Source organism: Capsicum annuum, chromosome 9, assembly GCF_002878395.1.
Source record: "Capsicum annuum cultivar UCD-10X-F1 chromosome 9, UCD10Xv1.1, whole genome shotgun sequence".
Classification (NCBI taxonomy): Eukaryota; Viridiplantae; Streptophyta; class Magnoliopsida; order Solanales; family Solanaceae; genus Capsicum; species Capsicum annuum.
In genome coordinates, this window is record NC_061119.1 from 118,822,291 (window position 1) to 118,841,482 (window position 19,192).

Genomic DNA, 19,192 nt, shown 5'->3' on the forward strand with positions numbered 1-19,192 from the left:
AATCAAAACCATAACAATTTAATCAAAATCAAAACCATAACAATTTATCTTTTTTTTTAAGATGACAAATCCAACTTCTCCTACTAGTTTCCCCTATCACCATTATCATCACCATGTACCTATTCCCCCTATCACTATTTGTTTCCCTATCAGTATTCCCCATTTTGGTATCATCAAAAGGATTAAACAGTAAATCAAATGTAAGTAAATAGATACAAGTTAACTCATGGCCACTGGGCAACACAATCTGAATAGAGATGAAACAACACGAGATGAGGGCATTGGCAAAACACACAACAACACAACATTTATATATTAGGCATAGTCATAATAATCAGTATAATATAAGTTTTGAAAATAAAATAAAAATAAGTAGCCGTTATCAGTACCATAAGAAACAAGGAAGGATAACATATGTGATAGCCTTAGGCGGAGGGTTTGAGAAGGGACTTAAAGAGCAAAGTGACCCTCTCAGTAGAGTTATCATGGGCTTTGAGAAGCTTATCAGTCAGATCAACAATCTTTTTCTCCAATCATACATTATTAGCCTTTAGCTTAATGTTCTCAGATTTCAGAAAGTCTGCCACACCAGGTCTCTTAGTCTATTCCTTCTGCAAAGAAGCCTTCAGCTTTGAAATCTCAGTATCCTTCTGAGAAAGTAGAGTAGTTAGTTTTGCCACTTCTGTTGTACCCTCTTGGTCAGTGATAATATCACAACCCGAACTAAGGTTTGGCCGTGATGGATATCCCGAACTATGAAGTCCCGAATGTCCTACTCTATCTGGTACTCATGCACAACATTCATATAATAAGAGAATATGCGAAAATACAATCTGATATAGAAACATGGTCATTAACTCTGAGTTTCAATACATGAGAATGAAATTTACAATTTAAAACATCTAAATAAGATCTGACTCAGTCTGCGAAATCTCTACTACATCTTAAAACTATTCTTAAAACTGGGACAAGGCCTCAGTAGATCAAACCAATGGAATAACATAATCTGAAATAACAGGCCTTCTAGAACAAAGAAGGCTCACAACTGAACAGATCACTTCTCTATGGAATACTCTACTGATTACCTGGACCCTTGGACTGAGCCTCCAAACCTGGGAGGTAGGGGTCAATACAGATGTAATAGTATGCAGAGCAGATCCAAAATACTAGTTTATATTCAACATATATGAGAGCAATTTAAAATAGTTCATAAACATATCAAATAGTAAGAAATCTCATGAAAATTTTCAAAAGACTGTAAAATCATCTGAACTCTAAGACACTCTTAGTTTTACTTCTGCGCTAGGTGGTATACCCTATAACTCTAAAATTCCATTGGCTATATGGAATCCGCCATTGACTCAGCGGGGAAGCCTCCAACCCAAATGTGTTGCAAAGATTGGAGTTTCTGACTTTGCTACGCCATACGGCTGTCGCCAGCATAAAAATAATATACCCAGATCGACAAATCATGATTTTAGGCTAAGAGTTCCTTGAACTCAAACCTTATTCGGGTAACCACCTAACCCTCTTTAAGCCCAATTTTTAACTCTTTAAAACATGTATTCTCTGAAATCAAACTCTGAAAACATACTCTATTATGACATACATACTTATGGTATCGTCATACCATTGACTTGCAAGTCACATCTCTGAGCCATTATTAGCTTATTACAATCTTTGTTTTGAAAACATAAATTTAGGACCACCATATCAATAAATTATTTCAAAGAACTCTTTTTCTAAAACTCATGTAAACATATGTATGCAACTCTCTTTGTCAAACTTTCAATGATGCAAGGTGATCATGTTAAATCTCTTAATCTCATGCAAATCTTTCTCTTTTAACAAAATATATTTACATCAAGAATTTCCCTCTCTTAAATATCTAAATCATGCTCAAAATACTATGGTATTTGAGTAAACAAATTTCAAGCCATAAATCATGCATTTTAAATCTTTCACATTAAGTCATCACAAGAGAGGGATTTCATAAGTTGTGCTCTCAAACAATCTTAAATCTAAATTTTCATACATATACATATACATGTAAATCAATTTAAGGGGAAAAAGCCTAAAGACCAAATCAACAATACAATTAAACATTCATAATGCATAATAAATCATGTATTTCAAAAACCCCTTTCTAAATTCATACTTGATAATCTTTAAATCATGTTCTAGTTTTTACAAGCCCATATAGTTTTTAGGATAAACCCCACGTACCTCAATTTAGAAATTTGATGGATGATTCTTGAAGCCTACGATTTGGGGATTCCAAATCTTTAATCAATCTTGAAAACCCCCGGTTAAATCTTGAGTTATTTGGATTTTCTTGTTTGAAACCCTAAGGAGTGTTCTTGATGATTTTTGATGAAAATATCAATAATGAGGTCATTTAGGATTAAATCCCGTGTTTAGGCTAATAAGAGGGTGGAAAATACCTAATATACCCTTAATGAGAAGGACTAAAAATATAACTGGGATCCTAATTTCATGGGCCACCGTGATGCGCCACAATCGTGGTGGCTCACTAAAAATTGATGAGTGGGATTCTTAAGGTCACTGCGACATGGAGCCATCGCGTTGTCCCACTGGTTGGGACCTGAAACTTCAGCGTGACGCGCCACAATCGTGCTATGCTACTGGAACTTGACAATCTCTAAATAGGCCCCCTCCGCGATGCGCCAAGAACCAAAATGACGGTGTTTTACGACTAGAACTTAAATTATCCATAACTTCTTGCCTGTGTATCGGATTTGGGTGATTCTTAAATCAACGGAAAGCTCATTAAATTTTCTACATGATAAAAAGTCAAAATTAGGGAAATTATATGTGGTTTAAACTTTACTCACTTTGGAAGTAAAAAATGAGACTAAGCTTCTTTGACATAATTTTAGTCATTTAACTCTAAGATCATATTACCACAAGATAACGCATGGACAATTTTTTTTGTGGGATGTTACATTATCCCCCCTTGGATCATTCGTCCCTAAATAATGATGCGGAAATATAGACAAGCACGATTTAAAGTATACTAAGTCCATTAAAGAATAAGACAAAGATTGTACCTTTTATTTCGTCATCCACCGGATTAAACAAGTCTGGGTATCTATCTCTCATGTCACTTTATGATTCCCAAGTTACTTTCTCAACTTTCTGATTTCTCCACAACACCTTAACCGACACTATCTCTTTGCTCCTCAACTTCCGAACTTGGCGATCTCAAGTTCTGGTGCATGCGACCTTGGAATCAAGCCCAACGCGGTGCTAAATAGTACTCCCTTACTTAAGCTCAGAACTTCTAAGAAAAATCCACCTTAAACAACTACGAAATATGCAATGAAAGCCAACTATGCTTCCCTTTAGCTTAAATCAAATGGTGTGGATTTTCTTTCTTAGCTTAGGATTAAAATCAACTCTTTTATTGAAACTTTGGTAGACTATCACCAATAGGCTTTAAAATTTTAATAGCTTAGAAATACCAATAAAACTTCTTGAAACACTTTAGAAAGTATCAAAAATTCATTCTTGGACTTAAGGCATGTATATTCTTAAAGGATCACAATCTCACAATAAAGCTTAATTCATGACACCAATCTTGGAAACTAATAAAAATATCACATCAATATAGGAATATGCAATTTATAGCATGGATTATCAATTCAAATCATAAAAAAGTGAAATAATCATGCAATTTAATGCGTGAACAACTTATCAATTCATATATTCAAAAATAATATAATTTGGGTGCAGACCCACTTGCAAATATATGAAATTCATTTATAAAATTGAATTTTTGGGCACAAGAATGAAAGAAGTATTCTTGTTCAAACCCTACATACCTTGAATTAGGAGCTTTGGATGAACTCTAGCCCTTGGGACTCAAGTCGTACACTTGCAATGGATATTCGTGATGCTCTTGGGTTGACGAATCCAATACTTGAATCAATTTGAAGAACTAATGGTTAACTTAAGAGATTCTTGTAATTGGGTTTGGATGCTTAGGGGTTTTAATTTGAGTGAAATTTTGAGAAAAATCGTATATGATGCTTGGAATGACCATGGATTTGGTGTTTGGACAATTCAAGGGCTTGGAAAAATTCCAAAGTGCCCTTTTTAACTTTTGTATGAAGATGGAAAAATTAAATTGGAAAACCCAATTTTATGGGCCACCGCGACACGCCACTATCGCGGTGGCTCACTAGAATTTGACAAACGGGATTCTGGGGGTCACCAGGACACGGTGCTATTGCGTCGTCCAACTGGTTGGGACCTGGAACTTCATCACGACGCGCCGCTATCATGGAATTCACTAGAAATTGACAATTTTCAAGTAGACCCTCTCCATGACATGCCAAGCACTAAAATGATATTGATTTATGACTAGGACTTTAATTAGCCATAACTTCATGCTCTGATTTTAAATTTGGCCGAATCTTATATCGTTGAAAAGCTAATTAAATTTCTCATATGATAAAAAGTTGAAATTAGGGAAATTTTATATGGTTTAAATGAAACTCACTTAGGAAGTCATTCCTTAACCTTCTGAAGGTGAAATTAAGTTTAAGAAAAGTTCATGGTATTATAGGTCACATAAGATAAACTTGACACGGGGTCTAAAAAAACATAAACACCAAAGTGAAAGACGGAAAGAATACCAGTAACAACTTTAGGAGAATCTTCCTTCTCCTAATGGGATGGTAAGGCATAAAACCTGTTCTGGCGCTGACCGCCAACAGTACTGGAAAAATCACCCTGAGGAGGAGCTGGATGAGCTAAAGGTGTTGGGGCACTATTAGCCTGAGTCTGAGGTTGCACATCTCTGTTCCTCTGCCTAGCATGCGGACACTCTCTTAGTCTATGTCCCAAGCTAACACAACTAAAACAATCCCTCTGTTAAGCCAAATACTCGAAGGGATGGGTCCTACCACACTTAGCGCAGGGAAGATAATTAGGACTATTACTTACACTGTTCAGGGACTTGGACATAGGAGGCCTATTCCCTTTCTCTTTCCTATTTATAAGCGGGGGAGCACTAGCTGATGAAGGGGTTGGCATAGACGAACGGCTCAAAAATTATAGACGGTTCCCTTCATGGGACCTAGCCTGACCATACTTATATTTCTCGTATCCAGCCCTCTTGTTTCACCTCATGCTATCTTTTTCCTTTATCTTGTCTGCCTCTATTTTCTGGGCATGAATTATCAGCCTAGCAAGATACGTTTCCCTGTTGAGCATAGAAGTCCTACATTTTTTTAACACCAGTCCAGATACTCCAGTCACGAACTTGCTCATACTAGCTCGGGTTTCCGAAATCAAATCAGAAACATATTTGCCCAACTAGTTGAACTTAAGAAAATACTCCTTAACAGTCATTGAGCCTTGCCACAGGTTCATGAATTCCTCTATCAATGATTCCCTCATCTCAAGCAGGAAGAACTTGTCAAATAATGCATCTAGGATCGCCTGCCAAGTAGTAGGGGTTGCATCTTCCTTTCTATTCTTCCTCCATGTCACTACCCAGTCATAAGCAATATCCTTCAACCTGTAAGATGCCATCTTAGCACTTTTTTTCTCAGAAATATGCATCACCTGCATGATCTTCCTCACCTTTTCGAGATACAACCTTGGGTCCTCACCTTCCTTTGACCTATAGATCTATGGCTATTTCATCCTTATGAAATCATGAATCCTAGAAGAGGCTAAATTACCTCTCTGCTAAGGTGGAATGCAAACTGGTTATTATCCTGAACATTCACAATAACTTCTTAGGCGAACCCCTAAAAGGCTACCTGAAACTTAACATGAGACACAGTCTTATTCAAGGGTAAATAAGCTGGGGTTGCTCGTTATTGTTTCTGCGGGCATTCGCTCTTCGGAAAGGCATATTCTAAAATAATAGAGCATGAATCAATAGCTGGGAGGGACAAATATAGGCACAATAGAAAATGAAAGAAAAAAACAACTTTTTTTTCTAAAATGACTTGTAGCCTCTTTCTTATAGATGTGGCGCGCTACACATCGATGATCAAGACTCTACTTAAAATGGCTTGTCAGACTCCCTAGGACTCCTTATACCTTATGCTCTGATACCAAGTTTGTAATGCCCCGAAATTCTATCCCGAAGCATCACACAATGCTTAAGGCTACAATTAGCCCCAAGCTAACCCTTTGATCCTGCTACTTAGTATAAAGCTTATTAAATATAATGATAGAAAAATAAGGAATAATATCATATCATGTCTAACAGAAATCCAAATGGGTTCCGTAAAAGTAAAAAAATACTGCAAATCTAAACATACTGACCATCTAGTCTGATAAAGCCTCTACTACTCAACAAACCAGAGAGCCATTGGGACAGATCCCCAACTAAATCAAACTAAATTGGAAATAGTAGAACCATAACTAAAAATACTAAAGTATCTAGAGATAGGTCCTCGAACCATGAGGACTCACCATAGTTGAGATGTAAATAAAGGTAATCAGGATCATCGACACTAGTGGAACTGAGCACCTGAACCTATATTATGAGACAATGTAGCACACAGATGTATATGTGTATCAGCACTTGGGAATGCACTGAGTATATAAGGGTGTATGCAATTACATATCAATACAATAAATCTTACAGAAAACATACATAGTATTATAGATGACTCATATAGTTTGTATAAATCTCTCATAAATCATTACTAATGAAACATGTAGTATAAATCACGTGAGCAATTCCACTTTATTCTAAATCTGTATTCTTTCTTTTATCACCAGCTTGTAAACTAGTTGAACTCTTAAAGAAACAACTTTTAGAATATTCACTTTAGTCTTTTGAAAATAGGGAACTTCTTTTAAACTCAGGGACTTGAAACCTTAATAACTTTAAGACTTGAGACTCTAGGAAACTTAGGAGTTTCTTCTAACCGACATAAACCATGTGAGCTACATGGAGTCTAATGTTTTGCCCAAGTTAGGGAGAGCTATTCTTTCCTTGCCATCAGGGTAGAATCTCTTACTTTTAGTGATCACTAGCTTAACCCACTTGGGGTAAATCAAATCCTATGGTGGCTCATAATTCTGGGGCATGAGACCTTGAAATCAAGCCCAACTCAGTGCTAAATACTACTCCCTTAATTAAGCTCAGAACTTTTAAGAAAAATCTACCTTAAACATCACAGAAATATGCAATGAAAACCAACCATGCTTCCCTTTAGCTTAAATGAAATGGTGTGAATTTTATTTCTTAGCATAGGATTAAAATCAACTTTTTTCTTGAAACTTTCGTAGAATATCACCAATAGGCTTTAAAACATTAATAGCATGGAAATATCAATACACTTCTTGAAATACTTAGAAAGTATCAAAAATTTGTTCTTGGATTTAAGGCATGTATATTCTTAAAGGATCACAATCTCACAATAAAGCTTAATTCATGACACCAATCTTGGGAACCCTTGAAAATATCACATCATTAAAAAAATTTACAATTTATAGCACGAATTATCAATTCAAATCATAAATAAGCAAAATAATCATACAATTCAAAGCTTGAACAACTTATCAATTCATATTATCCAAAATAATCAAATTTGGGTATAGACCCACTTCCAAAAACATGAAATTCAATTATAAAAATCGAATCTTAGGGCATAAGAATGAAAGAAATGTTCTTGTTCAAACCCTTTATACATTGAATTAGGAATTTTGGATGAACTCTAGCCCTTGGGACTCTATTCGTACACTTGAATGGATATTTGTGATGCTCTTGGGTTGAGGAATCCAATTCTAGGACTGACAGCTAGCAGTACTGGAAGAAGCACCCTAAGGAGGAGCTGGATGAGGTAAAGGAGTTGGGGATTATTGGCCTGAGTCTGAGGTCACATATCTCTATTCCCCTGCCTAGCATATAGACACTCTTTTAGTCTATGGCCCAACTTTCCACAACCAAAAAAACACCCTTTGTTTGGCCAAACACTCACTGGGATAGGTCCTACCACACTTAGCACAGGGAGGATAATTAGTCCAGTTACTTTAATTGTTCTGGGACTTGGACATAGAAGGACTATTCCCTTGCTCTTGCATATTTATGGGCATGGGAACACTAGGTGACAAAGGTGCTGGCATAGATGAACGACTCTGAAATTATGGACAGTTCCCTTCATGGGATCTAGACTGACCATGCTCATATTTCTTGAATCTAGCCCTTTTGTTACCCCCCACTCTATCTCTTTTTTTTTTATCTTTTCTTATTCTATTTGCTAGGTATGAATCATCAACCTAGCAAGATCCATGTCTCTGTTGAACATAGCAGTCCTACACTCTTTCAACACCAGTCTAGATGCTCCAATCATGAGCTTACTCATACTAGCTTAGGTTTGAGAAATCAAATCAGGAGTATATTTGGCCAACTGGTTAAACTTAAGGCAATACTCCTTAATAGTCATAGAGCCTTGCCTCAGGTTCATGAATTCCTCAATATTTGTTTCCCTAATCTCAAGAAGGAAGAACTTATCCAAGAGTGCATCTTGGAACGCCTACCAAGTACTAGGGTAGACATCCTCCCTTATATTCTTCCTTCATGTCACTACACAGTTATAAGCAATGTCCTTCAACCTGTAAGATTCTAGCTCATCACTTTCCTCCTCAAAAACATGCATCACCTATATGATCTTCCTCACCTCCTCGAGATACAACCTTGGGTCCTCACCTGCCTTTGACTCATAAAAATCTGGCTGGTTCATCCTTATGAAATCACAAATTCTAGCAGCAGCTAAATCACCTCCCTGCTAAGGCAGAATTGAATCCTTTTTACTGGCATGAACATTTGCGGTAACTTCTTGGGTTAATGCCTAAAAGGCCGCCTAAAACTGAGTATGAGACACAATCTCATTTAAGGGGTCAAAGGCTGGGGTTGCTCGTTATTGTTTTTGCGGTCATTCGATCTTCGGGGTAGCATTTTCTGAAGTAATAGAGCATGAATCAATAGCTGGGAGAGACAACTATAGGCACAATAGAATCTGAAAGAAAGAAACAACTTTTTTTCCTAAAACAACTTATAGCCTCTTACTCAATGATGTGGCGCACTACACACCGATGATTACAACTCAACTTAACACGGCTGGTCAGACTCCCTAGGACTCCTTAAACTTAAGGATCTGATACCAAATTTGTAATGCCCCAAAATACTATCCTGAAGTGTCACATGGTGCTTAAGACTACAAGTAGCCCCAAGCTAACCCTTTGATCCTGCTACTTAGTATAAAGCTTACTTAAATATAATGATAGAAAAATAAGGAGTCATGTCATATCATGTCTAACAGAAATCCGAATGGGTACTGAAAAAGTAACAAAATACTACAAATCTAAGCATACTGACCATCTAGGCTGACAAAGCCTCTACTACTTAACAAACCAGAGAGCCATTGGGAAAGATCCCCAACTGAATCGAACTGAATTAAAAATAGTAGAATAATAACTAAAAATATTGAAGTGTCTGGAGATAGTACCTCGACCCATATGTACTCACCATAGTGGAGATATAGATAAAGGTACTTGGGATCACTGACGCTGTTGGGACTGAGCACCTCAACCTACATTATGAGACAATGTAGCATACAGAAGTATATGTGGATCAGCACTTGTGAATGTACTGAGTATATAAGGGTATATGCAATTACATATCAATACAATAAATCTTTATAGAAATTATAAATCGTATTGTAGAAGACTCATATAGCTTGAATAAAACTATCACAAATCTTGAATAATGAAACATGTAGTATAATTCATGTCAACCATTACACTTTATTCTAAATCTGAATTCTTTCTTTGATCTCAACCTTGTAAACTAGTTGAACTCTTAAAACAACACCTTTTAGATCATGCAATTTTGTCTTTTAAAAACAAGGAACTTCTTTGAAACTCAAGGACTTAAAACCTTAATAACTTGAACACTTGAGACTCTAGGAAACTTGGGAGTTTCTTCTAACCGACATAAACCATGTGAGATGGAGTCCAACGTCTTTCCCACGTTGGGGAGAGCTATTCTATCCTTGCCATCGGAGTAAAACCTTTTACTTTTAGTGATCACTAGCTTAACCCACTTGGGGTAAATCAAGTACTACAATGGCTCGTAGTTCTGGGGCATGAGCCCGTGGAATCAAGCCCAACTTGGTACTAAATACTACTCCCTTACTTAAGCTTAAAGCTTTAAAGAAAAATCCACCTTAAACAACTAAGAAATATGCAATAAAATCCAACTATGCTTCCCTTTAGCTTAAATCAAATGGTGTGGATTTTATCTCTTAGCTTAGGATTAAAATCAACTCTTTTCTTGAAACTTTTGTAGAATATCACCAATAGGCTTTAAAACTATAATAGCATGGAAATATCAATATACTTCTTGAAACACTTTAGAAAGTCTCAAGAATTCATTCTTGGACTTAAGGCATGTATATTCTTAAAGGATCACAATCTCACAATAAAGCTTAATTCATGACACCAATCTTGGAAACCCTTGAAAATATCACATCAATATAGTAATGTGCAATTTATAGCATGAATTATCAATCCAAATCATAAATAAGTGAAATAATCATGCAATTCAAAGATTGAACAACTTATCAATTCATATTCTCCAAAATAATATAATTTGGGTACAGACCCACTTACAAAAACATGAAATTCATTTATAAAAATCGAATCTTTGGGCATAAGAATGAAAGAAGTGTTCGTGTTCAAACCCCTCATACCTTGAATTATGAGCTTTGGATGAACTCTATCCCTTGGGACTCTATTCGTACACTTGAATGGATATTCGTGATGCTCTTGGGTTGAGGAATCCAATTTTTGAATCAATTTGAAGAATTAATGGTTAACTTAGGAGATTCTTGAAATTGGGTTTGGATGCTTAAGGTTTTAATTTGAGAGAATTTTTGAGAAAAGTCATACATGATTCTTGGAATGACCTTGGATTAGGTGTTTGGACGATTTAAGGGTCTTCGAAAAATTCCAAAGTGCCCTTTTTAACTTTTGTATGAAGCTGGAAAAATTAAACTGAAAAACCTGATTTTATGGGCCACCACGACGCGCCACTACTGTGGTGTCTCACTGGAATTTGACTAGTGTGATTCTGGGGGTCACCGCGACGCGGTGCTATCGCATTTTCCAATTGGTTGAGACCTGGAACTTCTGTGCGATGCGCCGCTATCGTGGAGTTCCATTGGAAATTGATAATTGTTAAATAGACCCTCTCCATGATGCGCCAAGCACAAAAATGATGTTGTTTTATGACTAGGACTTAAATTAGCCATAATTTTATGCCCGGTTTTCTTATTTGGTCAGATCTTATATTATTGAAAAGCTAATTAAATTTTTGACATGATAAAAAGTAGAAATTATGGAAATTCTATATGGTTTAAATGATACTCACTTAGGAAGTCATTCCTTAACCTTTTCGAGGCGAAGTTAAGCTTATAAAAAGTTCAGGGTATTACAGGTCACATAAGAGAAACTTGATACGGCTTCCAACACTACATAAACATCAAATTGAAAGAAGCATATCATACTAGTTATAACATTGGGAGAATCCTCCCATTCATAATGGGATGGTAAGGCATAGAACCTATTTTGGCACTGACCGCCAGCAGTACTGGAAGAAAAACCCTAAGGAGGAGTTGGACGAGCTAAACGAGTTGGAGCACTGTTAGCCTAAGTCTGAGGTCACACATCTCTGTTACCTTACCTAGCATGCAGACACTCTCTTAAGTCTATGGCCCAACTTGCCACAAAAAAAACAACCCCTTTATTCTGCTAGACACTCGCCGGGATGGGTCCTACCACACTTAGCACAGGGAGGATAATTAGGCCTTTTACTTACACTGTTCTGGGATTTAGACATAAAATACCTATTCCCTTATTCTGGCCTGTTTATGGGCATGGGTGCACTAGATGACAAAGATGCTGCATAGATGAACGACTCTAAAATTGTGGATGGTTCCCTCCATGGAACCTAACCTGACCATACTCATATTTCTCAAATCTAGCACTCTTGTTTTCCCTCACTATCTGTTTCCCTTATCTTGTCTGCCTATATTTGTTGGGCAAGAATTATCAGCCTAGCAGGATCCATGTCCCTGTTGAGTACATCAGTCCTAGACTCTTTCAACACCAGTGCAGAAACTCCAGTCACGAACTTACTCATACTAGCTCGGGTTTCAGAAGTCAAATCAGGAGCAAATTTGGCCAACTGGTTGAACTTAAGGTAATACTACTTAACAGTCATGGAGCCTTGCCTCAGGTTCATGAATTCCTTTATCTTTGATTCCCTCATCTAAAGCGGAAAGAACATGTCCAAAATTGCATCTTGGAATGCCTGCCAAGTAGTAGGGGCTGCATACTCCCTTCTATTCTTACTCCATGTTACTACCCAATCATAAGCAATGTCCTTCAACCTGTAAGATGCTAAATCAGCACTTTCCTCCTCAGAAACATGCATTACCTACATGATATTCCTCATCTTTTTGAGATACAACCTTGGGTCCTCACCTGCCTTCGACCCTTAGAACTCTGGCTGGTTCATCCTCATGAAATCACAAATCCTAAAAATGGCTAAATCACCTCCCTTTTGAGGCAGAACTACAACCTGGTTTGAAAGGCTGTGCAAAACTCAGCATGAGACACAATCTCATTCAAGAGGTCACAGGTGGGGGTTGCTTGTTGTTGTTTCTGCGGACATTTACTCTTCAGAGAGGCATTTTTTGAAATAACAAAGCATGAATCAATAGCTGGGAGAGATAACTTTAGTCACGATAGAATCTGAAAGAAAGAAACAACTTTTTTTCCTAAAATGACTTGTAGCCCCTTGCTCATAGATGTGACACGCTACACACCGATGATCAAGACTCTACTTAAAATGGCTTGTCAGACTCCCTAGGACTCCTTATACCTTAGGCTATGATACCAAGTTTGTAATGCCCCAAAATCCTATCCCGAAGCGTTACACGGTGCTTAAGGCTACAAGTAACCCCAAGCTAACCCTTTGAGCCTACTACTTAGTATAAAGATTACTTAAATATAATGATAGAAAAATAAGGAATCATGTCATATCATGTCTAACAGAAAACTGAATGGGTATCGTAAAAGTGACAAAATACTGCAAATCAAAACATACTGACCATCTAGTCTGACAGAGCCTCTACTACTCAGAGCTATTGGGACAGATCCCCAACTGAATTGAAAATATTAGAAAAATAATAAAAAATACTGAAGTGTTTGGAGATAGGCCCTCGAACCATGAGGACTCACCATAGTAGAGATGTATATAAAGGTACTCGGGATCACTAATGCTGCTGAGAGTGAGCACCTGAACCTACATTATGAGACAATGTAGCACACTGATGTACATGTAGATCAACACTTGGGAATGTACTGAGTATATGAGGGTGTATGCAATTACATATCAATACAATAAATCTTTATAGAAAACATATATGGTATTGTAGATGACTCATATATCTTGAATAAAACTCTCATAAATCATGAATAATGAAACATGCAGTATAAATTATGTGAGCCATTCCACTTTATTCTAAATTTGTATTCTTTATTTGATCTCAAGCTTGTAAACTAGTTGAACTCTTAAAGAAACAACTTTTAAAATATGCACTTTAGACTTTTGAAAATAGGGAACTTCTTTTAAACTCAAGGACATGAAACCATAAGAACTTTAAGACTTGAGAATCTAAGAAACTAGGGACACTTGGGAGTTTTTTCTAACCGATTAGGGAGATCTATTCTATCCTTGCCATCAGAGTAGAACCTTCAATTTTAGTGATCATTATCTTAACCCACTTGGGGAAATTTAGAAACCTGCGGTGGCTCATAGTTCTGGGGCTTGAGACGTTGCAATCAAGCCCAACTCGGTGCTAAATACTACTCCCTTACTTTAGCTCAGAACTTTTAAGAATAATCCACCTTAAACAACTCAAAAATATGCAATGGAAGCCAACTATGCTTCCTTTTATCTTAAATCAAATGGTGTGGATTTTCTTTCTTAGCTTAGGATTAAAATCAACTCTTTTCTTGAAACTTTGGTAGACTATCACCAATAAGATTTAAAACTTTAATAACATGGAAATATCAATACACTTCTTGAAATACTTTAGAAAGTATCAATAATTCATCATTGGTCTTAAGGCATGTATATTCTTAAAGGATCACAATTTCATGATAAAGCTTAATTCATGACACCAATCTCAGAAATCCTTGAAAATATCACATCAGTATAGGAATGTTCAATTTATAGCATGAATTATCAATTCAAATCATAAATAAATGAAATAATAATGCAATTTAAAACTTGAACAACTTATCAATTCATATTCTCGAAATAATATAATTTGGGTATAAACCCACTAGTAAAAATATGAAATTCATTTAAAAAAAATCAAATTTTTGGGCACAAGAACGAAAGAAGTGTTCTTGTTGAAACCCCACATACCTCAAGTTAGGAACTTGGATGAATAAAATTTCTTGAGACTCTTTCTCATACTCTTGGATGAGGGTTCTTGAAGCCCTTGACTTTGGAACCTTGAATCTTGATTTAACTTGGTAAATCTATGGAGAATTCTTGAGATCCTTGGAAGAGGTTTTGGGCACTTAGGGTTTTTATTTTAGAGAAATCTTAAGAACACTTCATATAATTTAAATCCTGTACGAAGATGGAAAAATTGAACTGGTAAACTCAATTGTATGAGCCACCACGACGCGCCACTATCATGGTGGCTCACTGAAATTTGACAAACGAGATTCTGGGGGTCACCGCGATGTGGTGCTATCATGTTGTCCCACTGGTTGGGACCTGGAACTTTAGCATGACATACCGCTATCGTGGAGTTCCACTGGTAATTGATAATTGTCAAATAGGCTCTCTTTGCGACGCGCCAAGAACTAAAATAATGTTGTGTTACGACTAGGACTTAAATTAGTCATAACTTCTTGCCTGGTTATTGGATTTGGGTGGATCTTATATTGTTACCCAGTTGTCATGACCTGATTAATGAGTTATGATGGAACCTACCAATTCCTATATGTAGGTAAGACAACACCATAACTCAGAGATAATGCAATAGGTTAATTAGGTAACAAAGGCCCAACATAGGCTAATTTTAAGGACATCTATTATAAACACAAGGGTTCTAGATAGAATAATTAGTTGTACAAGGTACCAATCCCAAAACCTGGTAGAGCTAGTATAAGAGCATTTAATTGTATCAATACAATTCCAAATCTATAATAGTTAATAAATTTGTATTGAATACTAAAGACTCAATACAAGAAATAGAAGGAAATTAGGTGATTCTAACTCCAAGAGCTTACCCTATCTTTGGAAATCAGTCACTGCACAAACCACATTCAACAACAGTAGAAAATACTCGAATCTACACCAAAAAGGTATAAAAAAGTAGTATGAGTACAAAAACAATGGGTACTCAGTAGTTATCATAGGTCCACTTATCTAAATCATGATATCCAAACGATAAAGTGTAAAAGAATCATAACCAAGTCATGGTACAGAATCGAACCAGAATCATCTCCATCATCACGGTATATAATTAGTGAGTAATTCTGATTAACAATATAACAAAAGGTATCAGCACATGCCAATATCGAAGTACACAAAAAGTATTAAATATCAAAACTACAACATTGCATAAGGCATCAACGAATTCACGTATCACTATGCATAACAAGTATTAAATACCAAAATAATTATATAAATAGACACATTAACACATGCCCATGCCATCTTGCATAAGAAATAAATGATTTGGAATCAAAAAATAACACAATGGCAATCACAAGCAACACAAGTAAAAAGTAAGCATCCACACCCCAACTAGGGCATAAAGTAAAAGACTCACCATAATGTTCTATACCATCGTAGAGTACACCAGAGAGAGCATAAAGTAAAGAACCCATCACGGCATGCCATACCATCGTGAGCACATCCAAGAGAGCATAAAAGAATAAATTCATCAATATATATAATTAACTTTCTCATTATCCATAGTTTAACACAATTTCCATCAAGCGGCCATTTTCCAAGGATCATAATCATCACCTATAATCATATTTGAAACATATGACATTATAAACATAACCATAATCGTACTACTAAGTAGGCATCCATCTCATCAATACACCCTATTCGCTCATTATTAGCTAGTCAACACTTTTTACTAAACCAATTAATCTCTAGTTATCATATAACCCCTTATTATTTTCTTTTCATTACTCATCACATAATCAATATCCAAAGGTAAATGACTAGCCATTATTCTCTACCTAATATGAAGCATTTAGTCAAGATTCATTACTTGAACATATTCAACAATTAGCCAATATTAATTTCTAGAGAAAAAAATTCTATTAGTCACCATCTAGAAAAAGATCACTAATCATCCTTTATACCCAAATTCATCTCTAAACAAACATCTCTGATCAACTAGCATCAATAGTCCACAAATCATTATTAAATAATTAATTAACTTCATAAGATTTGTCATCAATAGCAACTAATCATCACCATCGCTAAACCTATTATCACTATAATGCCCTAGATCTGGTACCCGCAATGCTACACGGTGCTCATGACCCTGAAGGACCACAAGCTAATCCATGACTGATATCTGCACTTGTATACTGCATAATATACTGTATGATTGCAGAAACATAAACTGAAAGGCCTTAAGAATTAAGACTATAACATAACTAATAAAGATATAACATCTGAATGGGGTATAAAATACCCAAAACAAAACTGAAATAACATAATAGTCTAGAAAGCCTCTAACTGATGAAACTGTCTGAATGAGGAGTTGATGGGACATGTCCCCAACTAACTCCAACTAATAAATTACTTAATAAGATAATAAATAAGTGATCATGCCCTCGAGAGATGAGGACTCACTGCTAACTCTGACTACTGAGACTGGAATGCTACTGATGCTCATGCTTCAAAACCTATCGTATAAGGCACCATAGCACAAACATGTCAGTACTTTGAATGTACTGGTATGCATGTGACGTAGGTTGAATGCATGGGGTTCATATGCATGAACAATACTAGCTAACTGACTAATATGAACGTGACAATACATGCATAAATACATAGTAACTATATCTGAGATTATGATAACATGAATTTACTGATAACTAAGATGACTTATAACTGAGTTCTAATGGCTGATATAAATTATAACATGAGTGGCTGTATCTGACAGTCCTGAATCTAATAGAACTAGCTGAGTTTCATACTGTTCTGAGTTGACTGTATCTGACAGTCCTGAATTCTGTAGAACTATATGAGTTCTAATACTAAGACTGATTGACTGTATCTAACAATTCTGATTCTATAACTAAAACTATGGGAAGTAGTTATATAATCGGCATACCCCAAATAATGCATTACAGCTAAGTTGGGGTTCAATCTATAACCCTATTAGAAGAGTGTCAATACCGTACCTCCGATAAGGACAAGCTGTGAGTGACCCTTATTTGACAGTGTCCCTAAAAGAGAATAGTGAGGCCCTCATCTTACAGTGCTAATCCACCTCATTAACCCTTATCTGATAGGTTTGATATCTCTCAACCTATTTTGGCTACATAGTTCTGGAATAAAAGTATGACTTCTAAGAATCACATCCTCATCTAACAGCGTATGTTCCCATCCTTGGGTACACTCGATGCTAATTCCTACTCCCATCTAAATAGACACTGATCATGGATTACCAAACTGAACTGGGCTGAATTAACTAAGTTCCGTTGATTGATGAAATAGTACTGAGATTACTGTATTATTGAGATTTCCTAAGACACATAACTGATTAAGTTTTATGAATCATGGCTTGACTGAGGATATCATGAAAACATAACACTAACTCTAGGCACACAACTATATTTTTTTGGGTACAAGTACCCTATGAACTCGATGGAAGGAAACTAAAAAGGCATGACATTCTTGAATACATGACTAACATCAACAATCCATAATATAATAATTAAAGATATTTCATGGGCATTCGATTATCATAGCTTGGTACATGAATAAGATAGTATGTACACATAGCATAATTTCATATGGCTAACTCATGAGCAATCTGACAAATAATTTCAATATATAAGAATAGCATAGAAGTCATTTTGGATCACAATAACCTATAGTGCATAATTTCTACCCTTCTAAGCATTTTATCAAACACCTTGCATGCACCCTTAGGGAATAGGCCTAATCATCAAATTGACACATTATAAATAATTTAATTTATTGATTTCACTTACTTGCTAATGTTGTTTCATGAAAAACACATAAATATTCCAACTTGGGAATCATATAACTAGATAAACAAGGTTACAACTAACCCACAACATAAATATCATGATTTATAAATTAAAATAGGGTTTTTGAGCTTTATGATGAAAGGAGTCCATAAATCAACACAACACATACCTTAGTTCTGGATTTAGTAAAGATCGATGGGGAGATTTTCTTGAAATTAAATCCCCAATTGAAACCCTGGCTTGTTCTTGAGAGAAAATTTAGAGAAACTAGTATATTTTTGGTGAAGAATGGCTAAATCATGTATTATTGGGTTTAAATAGGGGTGGAAAATTGACCCTTTTAACCCTGAATGTGTCTTTTAAATTCAGTGAAATTTTCCTGAATTGGACCCCCGTGTCACTGGAATTTGACAACTGGGAAATTGAGGGATGGCGCGATGTAGAGCCATCACGTTTCCACTTCATTTGTGATATAAAAGTTTGGCTCAATGAACCACTATCATGAATCCATACTGGAATTTGAGAATTGCCATTTTCTCCTGTGGTGTGGCGCGCCACTGACTAATCTGGTGTTGTTTTACGATGAAAACTTGAAATAGCCATAAATTCTTACTCAGTTATCATATTTAGGCGATTTTTATATCGATGGTAAGCTTATTGAATTTCCCATATGAAAAAAATTAAAAATCTTGAAAATTTCTCATGGAATAAATATCATTCAATTTAGAATATAATACTTTGCATTCTTAAGACAAAATTAGTTAGGAAACTTTGAGGCATTACAATATCTCCCATAAGACTGACTGAGATGGGAGAAATGATTTACCTATTTAGTACCACGTGTTTGGTACTC